The sequence below is a fragment of the Lissotriton helveticus genome, chromosome 10 (assembly GCF_964261635.1).
Source record: "Lissotriton helveticus chromosome 10, aLisHel1.1, whole genome shotgun sequence".
In the NCBI taxonomy this organism is placed as follows: Eukaryota; Metazoa; Chordata; class Amphibia; order Caudata; family Salamandridae; genus Lissotriton; species Lissotriton helveticus.
The window spans coordinates 990,272,765-990,291,961 of record NC_136071.1 but is presented as its reverse complement, the minus strand read 5'-3'; the positions used below and the strand labels follow the sequence as shown (position 1 = coordinate 990,291,961).

At 41.1% G+C, this 19,197-nt stretch overlaps 1 long non-coding RNA gene across 3 annotated transcripts in view; it reads left to right on the top strand.

Annotated features, from left to right (window-relative positions):
- The first annotated feature begins 3,734 nt into the window (after positions 1 to 3,734).
- LOC144784707 (uncharacterized) overlaps positions 3,735 to 19,197 on the top strand; it is a 151,918-nt gene continuing 136,455 nt past the window's right edge. For all 3 annotated transcript variants that reach the window (XR_013601698.1, XR_013601696.1, XR_013601697.1), the window contains exons 1-2: positions 3,735 to 3,955; positions 6,108 to 6,253. This is a non-coding gene — a long non-coding RNA (uncharacterized LOC144784707). The remainder of the gene's footprint in view (positions 3,956 to 6,107; positions 6,254 to 19,197) is intronic.

The window sequence follows — 19,197 nt, the reverse complement described above, 5'->3', positions numbered from 1 at the left end:
TTAAAATGAAAAAAACCTTGGAAATTCACTCAAACAAGCATTTGTAATGCAATCGGTCTCACCTTTGGGACCTTAAATGTATTTAGCTATGCAGCACATTTGCGTGGGTGCTGAAACGTCTGTTGTTCTTTAACATGGAGGGAAAGTAAGCACCAAACTGCTTGACACACCAGGTATGGGAACACATGGAGAGAAATATTGCCTTTCAGCGGGAAATGGTACAGTCCAAATCTCTGGTTTAAATATAAAAAAGGCCTTCAGTGGACATATCACTGAAAATACCAGGTTTGAAAAAAATATTATTGTTTACGGGTGCTCGTGGAAGACAATTTTTATGGACTGGAATCTGGACAATGCTAAAGTGGTTCTGGTATTTTACTGACCTCTGCTGGTCGTTTTCTATCAAGAAAGTTAATTAGAGGCAGTTGAACAGAAAAAGAAGAGTCTCTAAGCGGAAGCAAACAAGTCATAGGGCTGATCTCTAGAGCCCACAACGTACACACAAATATAAGTACATACTAAAGTATATACAAGAGGTCTCAAATGCTCAACCTAAAAACCAAAGATTACAGAGCAGTTAGAGTTTGGAAATAGAATTAAAAAACTTTAGAAATTCACACAAAAAAACTAAGGTTACTGGGACATTATAGTTAGGCTCAGATTTCACTTGTCAAAACCAGTGAAATTCAGCAGTTATAGTTACTTGAGCTAACTATAACTTGCGTCCTCTGCAATGCACTGCTTATGACCTCATATATGACCTCATATATTACATCCCTCACGACATGGTCAGTGACATCACAGATGATATCACTGATGACATCCACAGAACCCCTCACTCACATACCCACTCACATGCCCACTCAACTACTCACACACACATTCATGCACCCTCACAACAACTCACACACCCACTCAGATATCCACACAACTATTTACATATCCACTCACACACTCAAACAACCATTCACACACCCACAAAACTATTTACACACCAACTTACACACCCATAAAACCCCTCACAGACTCATACAGGCACTCACACACACACTTACACACCCAATTAATCACTAATACACCCATTCACATGCCTTCACAATCACTCACCCATACAACCACCCATACAAACCTTCACACACCACACTGCTACTCAGACACATACTCACACACCCACTCACATGCCCATACAACCACTCACATATCCAACCACACACCCAGAAAACCACTCACAACCCCATTCACAGACCGAAACAGCCACTCACATACCCCCTGACAAGCATATATAGCCACTCACACACTCAGTGATAGATCCACGCAGCCGCTCACACACCCACTCACACAGCCATATAGCCACTGACACATCAACTCATATTCTGATACAGAGAGTCACAAAGCAACTCAGATATATTAGAAACAGTTTCACTCATTAGTAGGTCAGAAAGTAGTAATTTAACTTAAAGCTTTAGCTTTGTATAAATCTTTACGTGTCAGAAAGAATCACAAAACACCTAAACTCACTGGATGATGTCATCAGTGATGTAATTTGAGATGCCATCAGTGATGTCAATAGTGATGTCGCTGGCCATGTCATAGGTGATGTAATATGTGAGGTCATAAGCAGTGCATTGTGGGGGCGTAAGTTATAGTAAGCTCAGGTAACTAAAACTGCTGAATTTCACTAGTTTTGTGTGAGTGAAATCTGAGCCCAAATATAATGTACCTGTAACCTTTGTTTTTTTCCTTTGCATTGAATATACATGGTATGGAATTAAAACTTCAACACTATGGATGAGAGACCTTACACCATACTCTGCTGAAAAAGGGTTATTTTAAACTTGATAAAATCACTGGCAAGATTTTTCAGAAGTCTTGAGATTTCAGTAAACAACCGTCACAGGAAAGCACACCTCTATGAAAAGTGTCCCAGCTCCGTGCAGTTCACCATCTGCCACTTTTATGGACAGATCAATATCTTGGCCACAGTCTGATAAAGGCATATCAGAGGGTGTGGTCAGGGTCAATATATTTACAAGTAATTCTTGTAACAGCGGAATACAAACAATTGTAAAGAGTTATCTGGCAGATGCATCAACGTAGCCTTTTGCTATTCCTAAATAGCGATTTTTAAGGAATCGCTATATAGGAATAGCAAAAGCCTATGCATGTAGGAATCGCTATTAAAATAGCGATTCCTTACCATTCCTTAATTGCTACTCGCAAATTGCTAGTCGCAATTAAGGAATGCTGTCCCATTCATTCCTATGGGCCTACTGCTTTAACTTATCTGCTGTGAACTCAAACACAGTGGCCCACATGCATCATTGAGACATTTTGCACTTCTTAATTTGCGAGAAATAAGGAATCGCAAACTAAGAATTGCAAAATGCTATGCATCATTATTTTCGGTATTCATTTGTGATTCAGTAAAAATCGCAATTTTTACCGAATCCCAAATAAATACCGAATTCTTAAGTTAATTTTCGCAATTCCCATTGATTCCTACGGGCCAAAAGGCCCATAGGAGTCAATGGGAAGGCATTAGCAAATTGCGAGTGGCACTTTGAAAATTTCATGGGTGCAGGGGGGGGTCCAAAGGACCCCCCCATGCACCCCTGAAATGTATTTTTCGCATCATGTTTCACACACACATGTCCTAAGGACATGTATGTGTGAAACATGAATGTTGAAAAAAAACCATTTTCAGCATTTTAAACACTTTTTCCAAATTTACCGAGTGGTTCAGCCACTCGGTAAATTTGACACCCTAATTGCGATTTTGCACTTTTAAAAGTAATGATGCATTGCTTTTAAGAAATCGCACATCTGCGACTTCTTAAAAGCAATCGCAATTTTAGAACTCGCAAAAATGTTACGAATTCTAAAATTGCTTCATGCATCCCAAAAAGCACTTTTGGAATCGCAAACGGCCGATTTTAAGAAATCGCACCGTTTGCGACTCCAAAAATGCTTGATGCATGTGGGCCAGTGAGATGTTACTGCAAGCTTATAACAGACTGGGGGTGCTATTGATCTGTTTCCCTATCTGAAAGTTATTTCACAGGACTCTGATGCAAAGGAAACCTGCTTACATTTTGATATACAACCAAAACCTCCCTTTTGTTCACATCGATACTCCTCGTTAGTGAAAACCACAGTCCTTGATGAAAATGCGCAAAAAATAATGACTTGTAAGATTTTTAATAAAATATATTAGCTAGATTCATAGAAGTATATTTTCATGTTACCAGTTCATTGATCACACCTGCTGCTTCATTAAATTCTCCCCAGTAAACCCTTTCTCACTTGCTGTTAATCACAGAAGCAGGCGCGATTGTAATAACCAACGCTGGTGTTTCAACGAAAACTTATCGATTTAGCAGAAATAATATTCTTAGTAATAAACTAACTATAAGAGCTTGATAACCACGCATCAGAGTGATTTTGTTGCTGCTTTATGTAGTGATATGTTTATTTTGGACTAAAGAATAAAAACAGACAAAAGGCTGCATCTGTGTTCCTCTAAGGCAGGGATGTGCATGTTTACGTTTATATAGCTGCCATTACACACAAAGCCCCGATTGATGTATTTTCTACAATCCCAGAAGGATATCAAATGGTTATCGAAATCACTCACAGTTATTTTGAGTATTAAAGAAAGCCTAGTAGGGGCGTGGCTAGCGCCCGCAGAAGATGGCGGTGTTTCTCTGACTCTCCCGGGAGGCGGCTAAGACGGAGGACTTGGCGTGACCCCTTCCTTCTTCCAGTGATGCCAGAACATAGGAAAGGCTGTGGGAAGCCTTGAAGCATCGGCGTGTCCCCTCTGCTGGAGCTTCTGAGGTCGTGGCTGTCTGCTTCTTCGATTTGAGCATTGTGCGGAGCCTGGTGAGGTTGCGGCCGCCATTTCCCGGATCCCGTTGACGGAGCTTCGCTCCAAGCGGCAATCCGGTAACTGCATGTACGCGACTTGAAGCTTCTTCTTTGCCGCTCCCCCCTAGCTCTCATGCTTTAAATAGCCTTATTCTGCAGACTGACCTCCTTTTGTATGCGCATTCCTTGAAAGGCCACAAAACGCGCTCAGCTTCATTCTGAGGAGATGTGGCCGCCATCTTCTGGGACACGCTGACGGAGCTCGGCTCCTAGCGGCATTCCAGCTTTCATTCTTTTGGGCTGAGCGCTCCACCAGTATCACCTTACATCAACTGTGGCGCCTCAAATTGATGTTTATTCCTGCTATATGCTGCCACACGTTTAACACCTTAAGTTGCACTTTTTAAATGAGCAGTTGTCGTAATTTCCTCTGTATACATCAAAATAGCCTGCTTTCTAACGAGGCTTCGGTACCTGAAGAGATTGTCTACTCATTTTTTCTCGTTTTGTCAGTGCTGCCTCAAGCCTCTACTGGTTTTATGCTGGTGTTATGCATCCCAGTTCTAGCTCTAATGGATTATTGTCACCAGCATACGTTTGATGCTATCCTCAGTTTTTTCACCTTGACTTATGACACTTACTGTTTCTTATTCATTGAGGATGGCGCTTTGTTATTTCTACATGCTTCAGCGAACTCTTTATCTGGTTTTTTTTTTACACAGGTTACGTACTGCATTATGTATTGATTTGAGGCATTTTGCATAAGGTCTTTTGAACGAATGTGTGCATGTTTTTCTTTATTTCCTTTTTCCTCATAAAAGGGTGGTCTACGCACTGAATATTCGCAATTTGCCTTATTATTGTATTATGCTGCGGCTTTAACATACCAACAAACACTGCATAATAGGATTTTGAATTTACTGTCTATGCACTAGTGGCATTTGCATTCTCATTTCAACCTATTGCTTTATTACCATACTTCATGCATGTATATTCTAGCTAATTTCTTGTGCTATATTTACTTCCTTCAGCTTTTGTTTATTATTACTTATATTGTTACTTGAGGTGTGATATTTTGCTTCTCTAGTGTTTTCCACTTTTGCTTCTTTGATTTGTTTACTTCCTTGATGGGCAGGTTATCCAAGGACTTGCATAAATCTTCATCTTCCTCATGCAAATTCATAATTTCTACAAGCTCACACTATCATTGCCTTACAATGGCGGATTCTCTTGTGTCATCACCTAAAAATTCATTAGCACCGTCAAATCCGTCTATATCTTCTGCTACTAAAGTTACCACAAAAAGATTAAAAAAGGATCCCCCTTCTCCTCCTAAGCAGGCCAACATGGATGCCATGGATATCATTTTAGAAGAAATAAGGGCATTGCGCCCTTTTATTGATGAGACTAGAACCACACTCCAAACGTTTCTGAGAAACTGTTGAATGTAGACGGTCGTGTTACTCAATTGGAACAAGATGTTACTTCTTTGAACTCTTCCGTCTCCATGGTTGACCCACTGTGTGCGCAGGTTTCGGATATGCACAAGCAACTCGAAAATTTAGAAGATCGGAATAGAAGAAATAACCTCCGAATTTATGGCCTTCCGGAATAACAGAAGGTTCAGACCCTCTTGTATTCTTCAAGACTTTCCTACCAAAAGTTATTCTATTGCCAGACAGCACCACTCTCAACATACAGAGAGCTCATCGTCTGGGTCCTCCTCCTACTGCAATGTCCACCTCTGCTGCTAGGAAACCAAGGGGCGTTATCATTTACTTCCTTGAATATACTGATTTGCTTAGAATTTTATCAGCTGCAAGAACCATGAAGCGAATTATGTGGTTGGGCAATCCTCTTTTTTTCTCTCAGGATTATGCCAAGGCTACCGCTGACCGACGCAAGGAGTTTTTATCCCTTCGCCCTCAACTACGTTCGCTTGGAGCACGCTTTGGTTTATTCCATCCTTGCCTCTTCAAGGTGACTCTCAACAACAAAACAACCACTTATGATGACCCATTGAAGCTGAAGAGCTTTCTTTACTCTCACACTACCACTGAGATGGATGTTGCATCTACACCCCATTCTACTTGATTTTCTTTATTGATGATTTAGGGTCATGTTAACCTGTATTTACTGTTTTTGACTGTTAGCTTCTAGGAAATGCTTTATGTCCATAACCATTGCTAATTTCTAGTTTTTCATGTCTTTTATTCGATGTTTTGTTTCCATTTCTATAGATCACTATCCCACGTGTTATTTTCCCACATTTCTTTCCTGGAGTCTGCTGAGTCGTTTCTTCTTCCTGCCTTCACTCATGAGTCTCGAACCCGTCATTGTTCTATGTGGCCTCCATCCTCTTCCCCGTACATGTCCTGGATGTTATGTAAGTTATTTTTCTCCCTTCATTTTTCTCTTTTGTGCTTCTTTCTTTTCTTGCTCTTCTCTTCTTCTCGTCCCTTTGGTCTCCTTCTTCTCTCTGATCTTCCCATTTTTCATATCTCCTATTGGACGCTTTCCTGTTCTCTTTCTTTTTTTCTTGTTTTCTATTTTCTCTTGTATTGCCACTCATTCGCTTTTTCGCATAGTTTAATTGTTAATGATTACAGTTTTTATTCTATTCGCTACCATGCTGAATGCCACTTCTTGCTTATCTTTAGCTTTTCTCTTATACGAATATGTTGTATTCAGTATTTTAGGTATATCTTCACTTTCACAGTTTTTTGTCGTTCACTTCTACTGCATTGTATTGACTATCATACATATATTTTTGAGTCTCATATATTGCTGATTTGCCTTAACCAGCTTTGTATATACTTTTCTTGTCTTTTTGTATGCCTTTAAAAATTATATCATGGAACGTTAGAGGTTTGCACTCCCCATAAAGAGGCAGAGAGTCTTAACACACCTAGCTAAGCTTAATGCAGATATTGCTTGCATACAAGAGTCACACCTTTCGCCCGAAGAATCTGTTAAACTAAAGAGAGGTTGGGTTGGGGAGGTCTTCTCTTCCCCGGGTGATGGAAAACGCAATGGAGTTCTCATTTTATTTCACAAATCCCTCTCAGTTAAGATAGTTGCTAATTCAGCAGATCAACTAGGCAGATGGGTTTTAGTCAAATTTGTTATAGACAACACTCCAGTTTCCCTTTTGAACATTTATGCCCCAACTACAGGTGATGCTTCTTTTTGGACCTCCTTATCTCCACATATTACCCAACACTATGAGGACAATTTCATTTTGGCGGGGGACTGTAATTAAGTTTTTGATCCTTTCTTAGACAGGAACTCTACTAGCACATATACCCCTCATACGTCACATAAATCTTTCACACAACTCATTCATCAATTTAACTTTATTGATGCCTGGAGATTATGTAACCCCACTTTAAGAGAGTACTCTTTTTTCTCTCCACCTCACCAGACTCAATCAAGGTTAGATTACTTTTTTATTTCGCACCATTTTTCACAATCCTTGATTGCATCTGACATTGGTTCTATTTTGATTTCCAAACATGCACCAGTCTCTATACATTTAGATATTTTGCAAAAGTCATCCCTCACTAGGAAATGGCGATTCAATAATTCCCTTCTTCTTGATTCTGACTTTGTTTCTTCCTTCAATTCCTTTTTTCATGATTATTTTTTACGAAATGAATCTATTGATGTACCCTTTCATATTGTCTGGGATGCTTTTAAGGCACCTGCTAGGGATTTTATCATTAGCTACGTTTCCCGCAAACGAAAGAAAGCACAACAAATCACTAATGACCTTTTATCTAAGATTAAGAAATTGGAGCATTCTTACTTTGCTTCTAAGTCCAAGGACTGTTTGCATAAACTCATAGCAACTAAATTACAATTTAACAAGGATACCACAAATAATGCTTCCAATTTTTTACTGCGCACCAGTGCCAAATTTTATGGGGGTCAAAATAAAGCCGGGAAACTATTAGCAAATTATTTGAAAGTCAAGCAAAACAAGACTAATATAGAAAATATTTATGGCCAAGATTCTGTATTGAGACATAAAGATGACGAAATCTTGAAAGAATTTCTTCAATTTTATAAAATATTATATTCGTCTGAAACGACTTCCTCGGCCCAGGACATTTACCATTTCCTCTCTGGTATTGAATCTCCTTCCGTTACCCCTCCTGATCTCTCTTCACTAGAATCAGACCTAACTCAGAAGGAACTTCTTTGTGCTTTGAAGTCTCTTAAAAAAGATAAGGCTCCGGGTCCAGATGGATTTACAGTTGAATTATTTCTCCATTTCTCGAACTTATTCCTCCCCAAATTGCACGCTCTTCTCTCCACTTTCCTAGACTCCGGCTCTTCCTCCGGTTCCTTCTCTGATGCTCTCATATGTATTCTTTCCAAACCAGGTAAAGACCCACAGTACTGTAAAAACTATAGACCCATTTCCTTAGTCAATATTGACTATAAAATCTTTTCTAAGGCTTTAGCTCTGCGTTTAGAATCCTTTTTACCTGATCTACTGGGTAGGGAACAGTCTGGGTTCGTCAAAGGTAGATTGCTTTCTGATAACACCAGATTATTTTTTGATATTCTCTCTAAAACATCACATTCATCTCATTCTCTCGCTGCAATAGCTTTGGACGCGGAAAAAGCTTTTGATAGAGTCGAGTGGTCATATCTTTTTCAGACGCTGAAGTGGTTTGGTTTTGGCCCAAAAATCTCTACCTTAATTTCTCTCTTTTATAATCGCATCCTAGAGCAGCTATCGCAGCAAATGGTGGTATCTCTTCTTATTTTTCCCTTGGTAGAGGGGTTCGTCAGGGTTGTCCTCTTTCGCCTTTCTTATTTAATCTTGCCTTAGAACCCTTCTTGCTGCGGATTCTGAATAACGCCATACATGGTTTTACTTTTCAGCAGACAACACTTAAAATAGCGGCTTATGCCGATGATGTTTTGCTATTCTTATCTAAACCTACAATATCTTTACCTGCCTTTTTGAATGAGGTTGATTCTTTCGCCTCTGTCTCTGGCTATAAATTAAATAAGGATAAATGGGAAAATTTACCCCTAACTAAATTTACTTATAAGTCGGATTTCACTAATTCGGGGTTCACGTGAAATCCTAAATGTATTAAATACTTGGGTCTTCACTTTACTCCCACTCTCTCAGGCACACTCTCAAGATGTATGGATGACTGCTTACAGAAACTAACGGACCTTACCACAAAGTGGCACCCTCTATATTTATCATGATGGGGTAGATTGGACACCATTAAAATGATGCTCTCTCCCTTGATTCTGTTCACAATTTCTAATATTCCAATCTCTATCCCTCTGTATCATTTCAAGAAAATTAATTCTATCTTATCTTCTTTCTTGTGGGGGCGTAAAAAAGCTCGCATGTCTATATCTAAGTTATCGCATCCAAAAGCAGAGGGTGGAGTAAATGTTCCAAACTTTTCTCTTAATCACAAATCTTTTTTATTAAATCAAGCTTCGAGATGGATTGAAGATTCTCCCACATTTTCTCCTCTGTGGTCAACTTTGGAGCTGACAAACATCTCTCCCTTCTCCTTCCTAGAATACCTTTTTTCTCTCGTCCACCGCAATCTATATCTACCTCGATTCTCAAATACACTTCTAAGATTTTACCACCCCCTTTAATTTCCTCCTTTTTTGAACAGCCTATATGGCATAATACCTCGATTTTAATAAATAATAAACCGATTTTTTGGAAGTCCTGAAGGAATCGAGGTATCATTTGGGTGCATCAGTTGTTTCAACAATCCCACACTATTGCTTTTTCAGAAGCTGCTACATCTTTTCATCTTCCTTCCTCTTTCCGTGCTAAATTTCTCATATTAACACAAGCACTTCAATCAGTACATGATTCGCATTTAACTTCTCCTTCCACGTCACCTCAAGAACCTCTTATCATATCTCAATTACGTACTTAGAGGCACTAAAGCATCCAAGATTTATGCTCTTTTACACGCACCAGCATCATCACGTGCAAAAACCAAAGTGGAGGAAGCATGGGAGGCAGACTTAGGTCTTTCATGGCCTATTTTGTTATGGGACAAGATATGGGTGAAATTACGGAAATCCTCCAGGGCTGCGAACACCACTCAGACTTTGTTTTTTATTTATAATCGACTCTTACTCTCACCACTTACTCTCAGCAAAAGATGTTCTGACATTCCAGATACATGTTGGACCTGCTTCGCACCTCATGCAGACTTGTTGCACTTGCTCTTCGAATGTGCCCCGGTTCATACGTTTTGGGTCAAGGTGTGGTCTCAAATTAATAATATTTTTTCCTATAAGCACCCTTTCCATATATCGCACATTTGTCTAGGTAGTATCTCCCCTATATGGGATCACTGCAATTTCAGCATAAAAATAATTGAACTACTTATTGCAGTAGCTTTTCAACAGATTACCAAGGCTTGGAAGGATCTCACTAAAATCTCTTATCAGGCGTGGTGGTACGCTATATGTTATAACCATAGATTAGACACAACGTTTGTATATCCACTAGCTTTGTCCCAAAACGAAAACAGTTATGGGATCCGATCACCTCATTCTTTGATATATGTGCTTGCCGCTCCCTGTCTCAAACTCCCTTTCAACAAGAAGTCGCTAATCCTTCATAAATTCCCTTAGCTGATGTATCTATTTTTGTTAACATAAATTCTATCATCCTCCTGTTTATCATTTATTATTAATTGCTATGTAATTCATAATTGCTGGTTATGTTTGCAGTTCATTATCCTTTTCAGTGACTATCTCACTTATGATATTGTATACTTTTTTCTTTGCTTATTTACCCTTACTTTGTACACGTTTAATTTATGTTTCTCAATAAAAAATTTCAGAACTTAAAAGAAAGCCTAGTAAACGTGGAAAAACCTAGACTTCATACTTCAGATTGTAAATAATGATCTAGAAGAGATAGCTTCACATATCTGTATGGCAATATGGATATCATTGATAAGACTATTGTTGTTTATACCCCAAAAATACCTGGGACGCATTACTCACCTTACTTCAAACAGAATTGGTATGCTAATCCCTTGCCGTTTAACTAAATAACATTTGTCAAAAAAACACTGGAAAAGGATAAAGAAAAGCTCCGGGGCCTTTTCATTGCTAGGTTTCTATTTTGGAGCCCTGTTTCCTCCAAACGTACAGAACTGTATAATTATTATTTCAAAGTTATTCCGAATTCGTTACCCAGACCAGGAACTTTTCCCTGTTTTACAAATAATTACTACCTCACACCATTGCAAAGTTGCCACAGGACTTAACTGACAGATGCTTAGGGCATGTGCTTACTGCAGTCCATTTAACCCCTTGCATGCTGATGACGGCCCCCATCCGTCATGCACGGCGGTGCTCATGTGCCGATGACGGCTGGGGGCTGTCATAAACCCGCCCACTTGCGATTTTGCCGCACAGGCGCGGAATCGCGGCCACATGCAAGGGGTTAATACAGGCCTTCTAATGAATCTTGTAAACACTACAGAGGCTACAGTTTCAGGCCACAAGGGTAAGTCTCAACATGCATAGACAGGATTACATAAAACTTGCACTAAAGCCACTCCACTGGCTCCCGGACTAGGGCCTGATTACGATGATGGTGGGCAAGCCACAGACAGCCCGTCGGTGGCGGTCCGCCACATATCCGGCGGGCTCAGGGAGCTCAAGCAGCCCGTTAGTGCGTTGGAGGAAGTTGTATCGCTACAAAGTGGTAATTTCATGGTGGTTTACCCGCTATAAAAAGGCTTGCGGAAAGAGACTTTGGGGGCCCGCAGTGGGTCCCCTCTTAGCCCCTGGACTTCCGACATGGCCCCTGGGGGGCACTTATGGTGACCCCTTCATAATCCTGCACCATGTGGTGCCTGCCACATAATGCAGGGATATGCTTGGGTGCATATTTTGCACTGCGGCGTGTGCTGCAGCCCACAGCACCCACAGAAGTACAAAATATACACTTTACGACTGTCTTGAAGTTGAACAAATCGTGATTCAGGGAGCGGGACAGCCGGCAGCTTGTCCGGCGGTCCCATTTCCCACCAGGATGGCGGTCAGACATACGTCCGAATGCCATCCTAATCAGGCACTAAGATCGAATTCAATGTGCTGTACACTATAAAGGCATTTTAATATCTTCAAATCTGTGTGACGTGTATTTTTTCTATTAGGATGTGTACCACACAATTAAAAGAAAAATCAAACCATGGTTAAGCATACAGAAATAGATCAATTTGATCATCAATATCTATCAACTGGCTGTCTTGGAGCTCCATAGATTCCCTTTACCTTAAAGCAAAGGGGAGAGGTACCGCAGTACTACAACACGTACTATAAAATGTTATTCACAAACTGCACTTTTGTAGTAATTATTGTCATTGTTAGCAACAATCAATACATTTGTAAGCAAGCCAGCCCCCTTATGACAGAAATTAGCCTTTGACACGGGGTTCACTAGCAGCCTTTCTTTCAGAAAGCTGTCAGGAAAGGACCAAGTTGCTAAACAAGCACTAAACCTCTGGAAGACTGGAGGCTGAGAAACAGGGGTGGCTGCCCTATTAGGGCGCTGGTGCGTCAAACCCCTGCATTTTTTTGCCTCCTCGACTACAGTAGTATTAAATTATTTAGTTTAGGGTTCTTCTACCTCTGGGCGACCACGATGTTTTCATTTCAAGGGCGTGCCAATCAGAATGAGTGACAATGCAGGGTGGGCAGGCATGGGTGGGGTTTCCCAGCAGTCTTGGGGCCTCATTTATGAAAAGTGACGCACTGCTGCGTGAAAACAGCTATGCGTCACTTTTCACTGCGCCCTCCTTGTGACACCAATGGTGCGTCATATTTACAGTATGACGCATCATGGCGCAAGGAGTTACAGATACGTCAGTATTTCTGACGTATGTGTATGGCGCAAAAGTGACGCATTGCTGGAGTGTGTCACAAAAGTGACGCAACTCCATCAATGAGTCCTTTCCCTTGGGGCAAGCTCCATGTGAAAGGGCCTGCGTCAGTCTTATGCCTGCTGTGAGGCATGCGTAAGAAATTGACGCATTGGTGTCCTAGAAGTGGCGCAGTGAAATCTTATAGATTTCACTGCGTCACTTCTAGGACCCTTTCTTGCGTCAGAACGCCCCCCGATGCATACATTATACCTGGGGCAGGTATAATGTAGCGCAGGGGTTTACAAAGTGACGCATCTACCTAGATGCGTCACTTTGTAAATTTGGTGCAACAAGGCACATTTTTTACCCTGCTGGTGCGTCACAAAAAGTGACGCACCGGCGGCGTAAAAGTGACGCACGGCCTCATAAATGAGGCCCTAGGTGTGTAGTAAAATGCGCATGTTGGGATGGACAGGTGCCTTTCTGCTTCCAACCCGAGATGCGCACTGGAGGCTTCTCCTATGTGCAGCTTTAGTGAGGGGCTGGGATTGCAGCTGCAATCTTATGGTCTCTTAAGGCGCACTGCGTTTGTCCGCTCCAGCCAATCCTGGTGCTGCTTCCATGGGTTTTGATAACAAGAAGCAGCGTCAGGATTGGCTCAGGACACACAGGTCAGCCTCCCTGCTATCGCAACCAGCACTGTTGGAGTTCAGCGGTGCCACCATTTTCTTCCGTTTTAATTACTGTGGCTTGGAGTGTGTTAATCAGTAAGTTTTGCCCAAAATTCTGAGATTATTCAGTGAGGATTCACTCATCAAATTTCATAAGCATTTTGCTGTAATTCAAGTAGTGATGATGTCCAAAATCTGCCTGTTTTCAGTTTTAAATATTTTGCTACCTATTTCATTGATATCGAACAGAAGAAAGGACAAACTGCATCGCACTGCATAAGGGACCTGTGATAGGACAGGACCGGGCAGATTTTTTCAGGGAGTACATTACCTGCTTACCTATCTTTCTAGATGAGAAGCTGTGTGCACGTGTCAGAGGGAGACCGACTTCCAGCCATAGATCATTGTTTTGCCAATTTTCTCTGTGATGAAAGAAGCCAATTTGTAGTACATTTTTGCTTCAAACAGCAGTGAGTGGAAGTCACAGGAGGGGAGGTGGAATGTCTTCTGCTCGGGTGGGGAGAGATTCTCTACAAACTTTATTGAAAATATGCAACGTGTCTCATGCATAATTGTTTGGTAACATTCTATTGAGTTGTTTTTAGTAAATGCGAAAAAGAAACTTTGAAATGTATAAAAAAATATCTCGTTTTGCATCCTGACCTGCTCCCAATTTGTATTGTATACTGTTTTAAAATCGTTATGTACATACATGAAATACACGACACCATCTTTAAATATAAACAAATGGTGCATTTGTGATTTATTTACTTGTTCTGTTAACTAATCTCTTATTTTACTTTACCACGTACGGCAGGCATTTCCCTTATTTTCTAAAGGAGGGTTACACTTCATTGTCACCCTGTGGCACTGTCTCATTATGTGACTCTCATTCTGTGGCATTTCCTGATTTCTTCCTATTTACATTAAACCATGTACATACAGGCTAATGTACAGGTGATATAGGTTTCCAAGCGCACATGTAAAATATGAAAATGTATGGCTATTTCTACATTGCCTGTTGGCTGTGTCTACCTCCCTCCTGCTAAGCATGTTCCAGTGAGATGGATCGCTACTGCAGGATGCGTGCTTTCAGGGTACATTAATGAATGTGCTCTTGCCTGCAGCCAGGTCAAGCTCATGTTGTACCGGATCAAACTTTTTCAGATAGAGGGCTACCAGCAATCCTAAGAAATACAATTTCATGAAAAGAAACAGTCAAAGAGAGAAAATACAGGTCGAGGGACAGGTGTTTATTTCTTTTTGAGCTGCTTCAAGTGGAATTATTACTGTAAGCAGGGGAATGGTGTGTTGCCAGGATGTCGTATTTGCCAATACGTGCGATCGGGGCCATTGTGTTTTTGGAAAGATCTAATGGCCGAAATAGTTCAAGTCCTTTGAAAAGCTTTCTACTCCCCCTGTCCTATTTCCCAACTGGCATCATATAACTCTCGCTTTTAAGTAGTACAGATCAGTTTTTATTTTTGAGGAGCTTCAAAACTCAAACCACTGGGTCGATAAATTGTATTACAGCCTCTTTGAACTGCACGCCCTCCATGCCTGGGCTGCCCATGTGTAATTGCAAGCTGCTATTAGCCCAGAGCCCTGTGCGCTGCTGTGCCATACTATTGCTTAGCGATCCATTTTTCCTCTGCCATTTGCTTCTCACATGTCATGCTCACCACAATGGCCTGAGGCAGCGCTGGGTTTATAGCGCTGCAGAGCATCGATTCTTCCCCTCCCCCTCCACACTGACATTCGCCACCTGCCTGACCTGCATGGCTTCATCCAGCATGCTCCCCTGCCCGCTCTCCTCATTCTCCGTTATGTCCCTTAGTAGCCATTTGTTCACATTTTAGTTTTCTGCAAAATCGTCTCTTTTCATTTTTACCATTGCCTTTTTATCTTTATCTGCTTTAATTATCAGCCCTTGGTCATTAAGACTCCTCCAGAACACATTTTAAAGTGCTTCCCTCTTATAAGTAGTAATTTGTTATTTGCATTGAATATTGCTGTCTCCATTCCTAAACTCATGCAGCTGAATTTAGATGATGGCATTACTTACAATTCTGGACTGCTAATGTGTTTTGTTGTCTTCTGTGAAGCTATTGCTGTATAGTAGCATGCTATCATCTCTTGAGTTTAATAGTTTGCGTTGACCAGGAACTCACAAGCAGTCCATTGTAAGAAAGACTCTTTATCTCTTTAGTGCCTGATCTCTTTTTTTTCCTTCTCTTTAATTTTGTAAGTTTTACCAAAGCAGTGTAATCCCCAAATGAGAGTGAACCCGGCTTCATTAATGAGCTGAAACAAACTTGTGGAACACAAGGAGCACGCTTGTCATATTTAAGGGTGTAGTATGTAACTGGTGGTCGTGCAGTTTGGGGCATACTGTCGCAAATATTTTGCTAAAGGATGGTGCAGCAGTGCAATGTCATTCACAAATTGCACATTTCCACTGAAATGGACATTAGGTTTTCACAATCATGCAACTCTACTCATAATATATTATAAAGCAATATTTTGCCACTGTGTTTTTTTCTTTTAATAGACATCCACCAAACCTCCCTTAGGATAGTCGGGCTCGCTCGCATTGCTCATAACGTAACACTCATTCAAGACTTTTCCGCTCCCCCACTTTCAAATGTCACCAGACGCCACAGCTGGGAAAGCCCTTTGCAGCTGGGGCAGAGAAGACTTTGGCTTGCCGTGTCAGGGACAGGTTACACTTCCTGGGCATTAGCAGCAGTATCAGCTAAAAGGAGAGAAAAAGTAGAGGTCGATACTTGCCAACGGTGGTTACTAAGATTCCTCTACTTTAATCCTAGTTTGCACCTGTTTGATATTCTTGCATTTTTATTGGTTTTCTCATTACTCAGTTCCCTAGCCAGTTAGGGCCTAACTAGACAGGATTCTAGTTGTTTCCTGTCTGCTCCTCTGCATCCTTACAGTTCTGCACTACACAATACGATGAATTTAGCCAACCAAGTGCTCTTCATCTCTGTGACTCTGAGGCCAATGACTCTCTTATGACATCACATTTGGGCTTCTGGCTTCTGGAGAGTTAGCTACAGTAGGCTTTCTACCTAACCCCGGTATGAGAATTATTTGTGTGGATCTAGAGGGATAATGTAAAATACAGATTTCTAATGTATTCCTTGTTTTTCATATAAAAACCTGAAGATCTAGTGAGTCTTTGAGATTATCCTTCAATGTGCTTCAATGACACCGGGAGATCGCCTGTCTCTCGTTCTCTCTCTTCACTTACCCTTCTTGGAACCAGGGTAGCATTATCCCTAGGTTGGTTCATATACAGCCTGGAGGCTCAGTGGCCGATTATCTTCACTCTTGTGAAACCACAACCAATCTTGACTCCGAACGCCTTATTGTTCTCATCAACTAGAGCAAATCATTGGCAAAATATTCCCCATTCATTCATAACCAATGGGTCATTTACCAGAACTGTTAAACTTTACAAAGAACTATTTAATGTCACAGACCAATTACATAGTGGCGAAACTGTTTTGGTTCAAGTGCCACACTTCAAAAACGTAGTACTGTTTTATAATTTTCATAAAAATGTGAGAATAACTTAATTCTTCTCCATTGACCCTAATGCTGTGTCTCTTCAGTTTATACGAAGCATTAACAATTCTAAATATGTGCCTGAAGTATGCATGATATATAAGGTTCAGAATCATATTAAATATTGTATATGTTTTGTAACATCCTACATTTGATTTAATTATTGTCATTTTTCCCTTTATAAATGTTTATGCTTTACAATTACTGTACTTATGTTTGTTTAAAAAAAGAACAGCATCACCGCCTATATACAAAACGATTTTAAATTTGAACTACTTCAGACCTTTTACAAGTGCTAGGTTGTGCTTGATGACTTAGTGCCAGGTAGTGCCCTGACAATAATCTTCACAGACCACAGACACAAAGGTTCTTCCTGTTATGTAAAAGATGATGACACTTGACTTCAGTTTGACCTACCAAACCACACATGAGAAACAGGAAGTCACATGGCATAAAAGGAGTCGGTTTAGCTTAGAGGCAACGTGTAAAGTATTAATGCAGCACTTCAAACAGTGAACACACAACCCAAGAAAAATTCCACAATAATTTAGAAAAATAGAGCAAAATATATTAAATTATTTGAGGTCAAATCGTAAAAAAAGCAATCAGTAAAAATGGAGATATTCACTTTTAAAGATTTAAGGGAAAATAATGTCTAGAAGCCCAAAGCGCTGTTAGGGGTTATCTGGTCATGCCAGACCAGGCCAAAGACAAATGTTTAAGCCCACCACGATGAAGCACAGGCCTGGGACAGGGACCAAGTTAGGCCTGCTGAACAAAGTACTTTTAATCCAGGTTGCGGAACAATGTGAAATCCTGTGTCACTGATGCATTGTGCAGAGCAGGTTCCAAGGGAGCTGCAGGGCTACGATGCTTGATTGTCGAGGATGCCATTGATGAGGGCTTGAAATGCGAAATCCTGCTTCAAGGATGCACTGTGCAGTCATGTTTTTGAAGAAGCTGCATTACTGCGATGCAAAGTCCTGAATTATTGCAGAGGATGCCTTCAACGAAGGGCATTGCGATGCAAAGATCTGCATCGAGGATGCATCGCACAGCGGCAGTTCTGAGGAAGCTGAAGGTAGCAATGCGAGGTCCTGCGTTGGGGATGTATCGAGCAGCAGCTGTTCTGATGAGGCTGCAAGGAGATGTGTTGTGATGCATTGATTCTGCTCACAGAACAAGAGCTGGGCTGGCATAGCACATTCAGGCCCACTTCCAAGGGGCCAGGTCACTTGGGGGTATGCCTCACAGCAGACAGAGTCCCGGTGCTGGATTCAAGGTGGTTAGAGCCTTTTCTGTCCCTGAGGCTCTGATCGGCGGACCAGCAAACAAGCCCTTGGTATAACTCTAATGGTCCTACATTCTAAATGCAGATCCAGTCCTTCTCGCTCAGGGTGCATGGCAGGATAGCCAAGTAGCAGTCCTTCTTGCAGAGCAGTACAGCAGTTTTTCTGAGTTTTACACAGGTCCAGAGGTGTACTGAAGAGTTGGTTCTGAGGGTTCATTATTTATACCTGGTACCCACTTTGAAGTAGGAGACATTTCTAGAGGCTTCCGTACCAAGAGGTGCTTGGAATTTCTTGTCTCCTTGACATGTCCCCAGCTTGTCTGAGCTAACAAACGACCAGTGTCAAACCCTTTGTGAGTGTGCTCAGGCAGAGCCTTTGTGACTTTGTGATGTGTAAATGTGGTAGGTGACAGCTCTTTCCCCTCATCAAATTAGAGATGGCCCATCCTGCCAACACCTATTCCTCAGTTCCCTCACTGTCTAGGAGCAATACACAAAGGTCAAATGCAAGCTACACCAGTTATGCGACCCAGGATACAGGCTACAGGCACCAAATGGTTAGGAGAAGAAGATGGCAGCATTCTGCATTTTCAGGATTGTGACATAGAATCGGACTGTTTCACTCAAGATGTTTTTAAATTACAATTCTTTAGACAAGAACCCCGATACTTCTACCCATTGCAACTTGAAAGTTGTTGGACCTGGCCCTGTCTACATCCAAACTCCCAAACCTTTTGGTTTTTACCCAAAGACTCTGTGCACTTTACCACTGCTAACCAGAGCTAAAGTGCTTGGGCTCCCTCCCCAAAACATGGCTAAATTAGCTTATACCCAATTTTCACATTTAATTTACTTGTAAGTCCCTTGTAGAGTAGTATACCATATA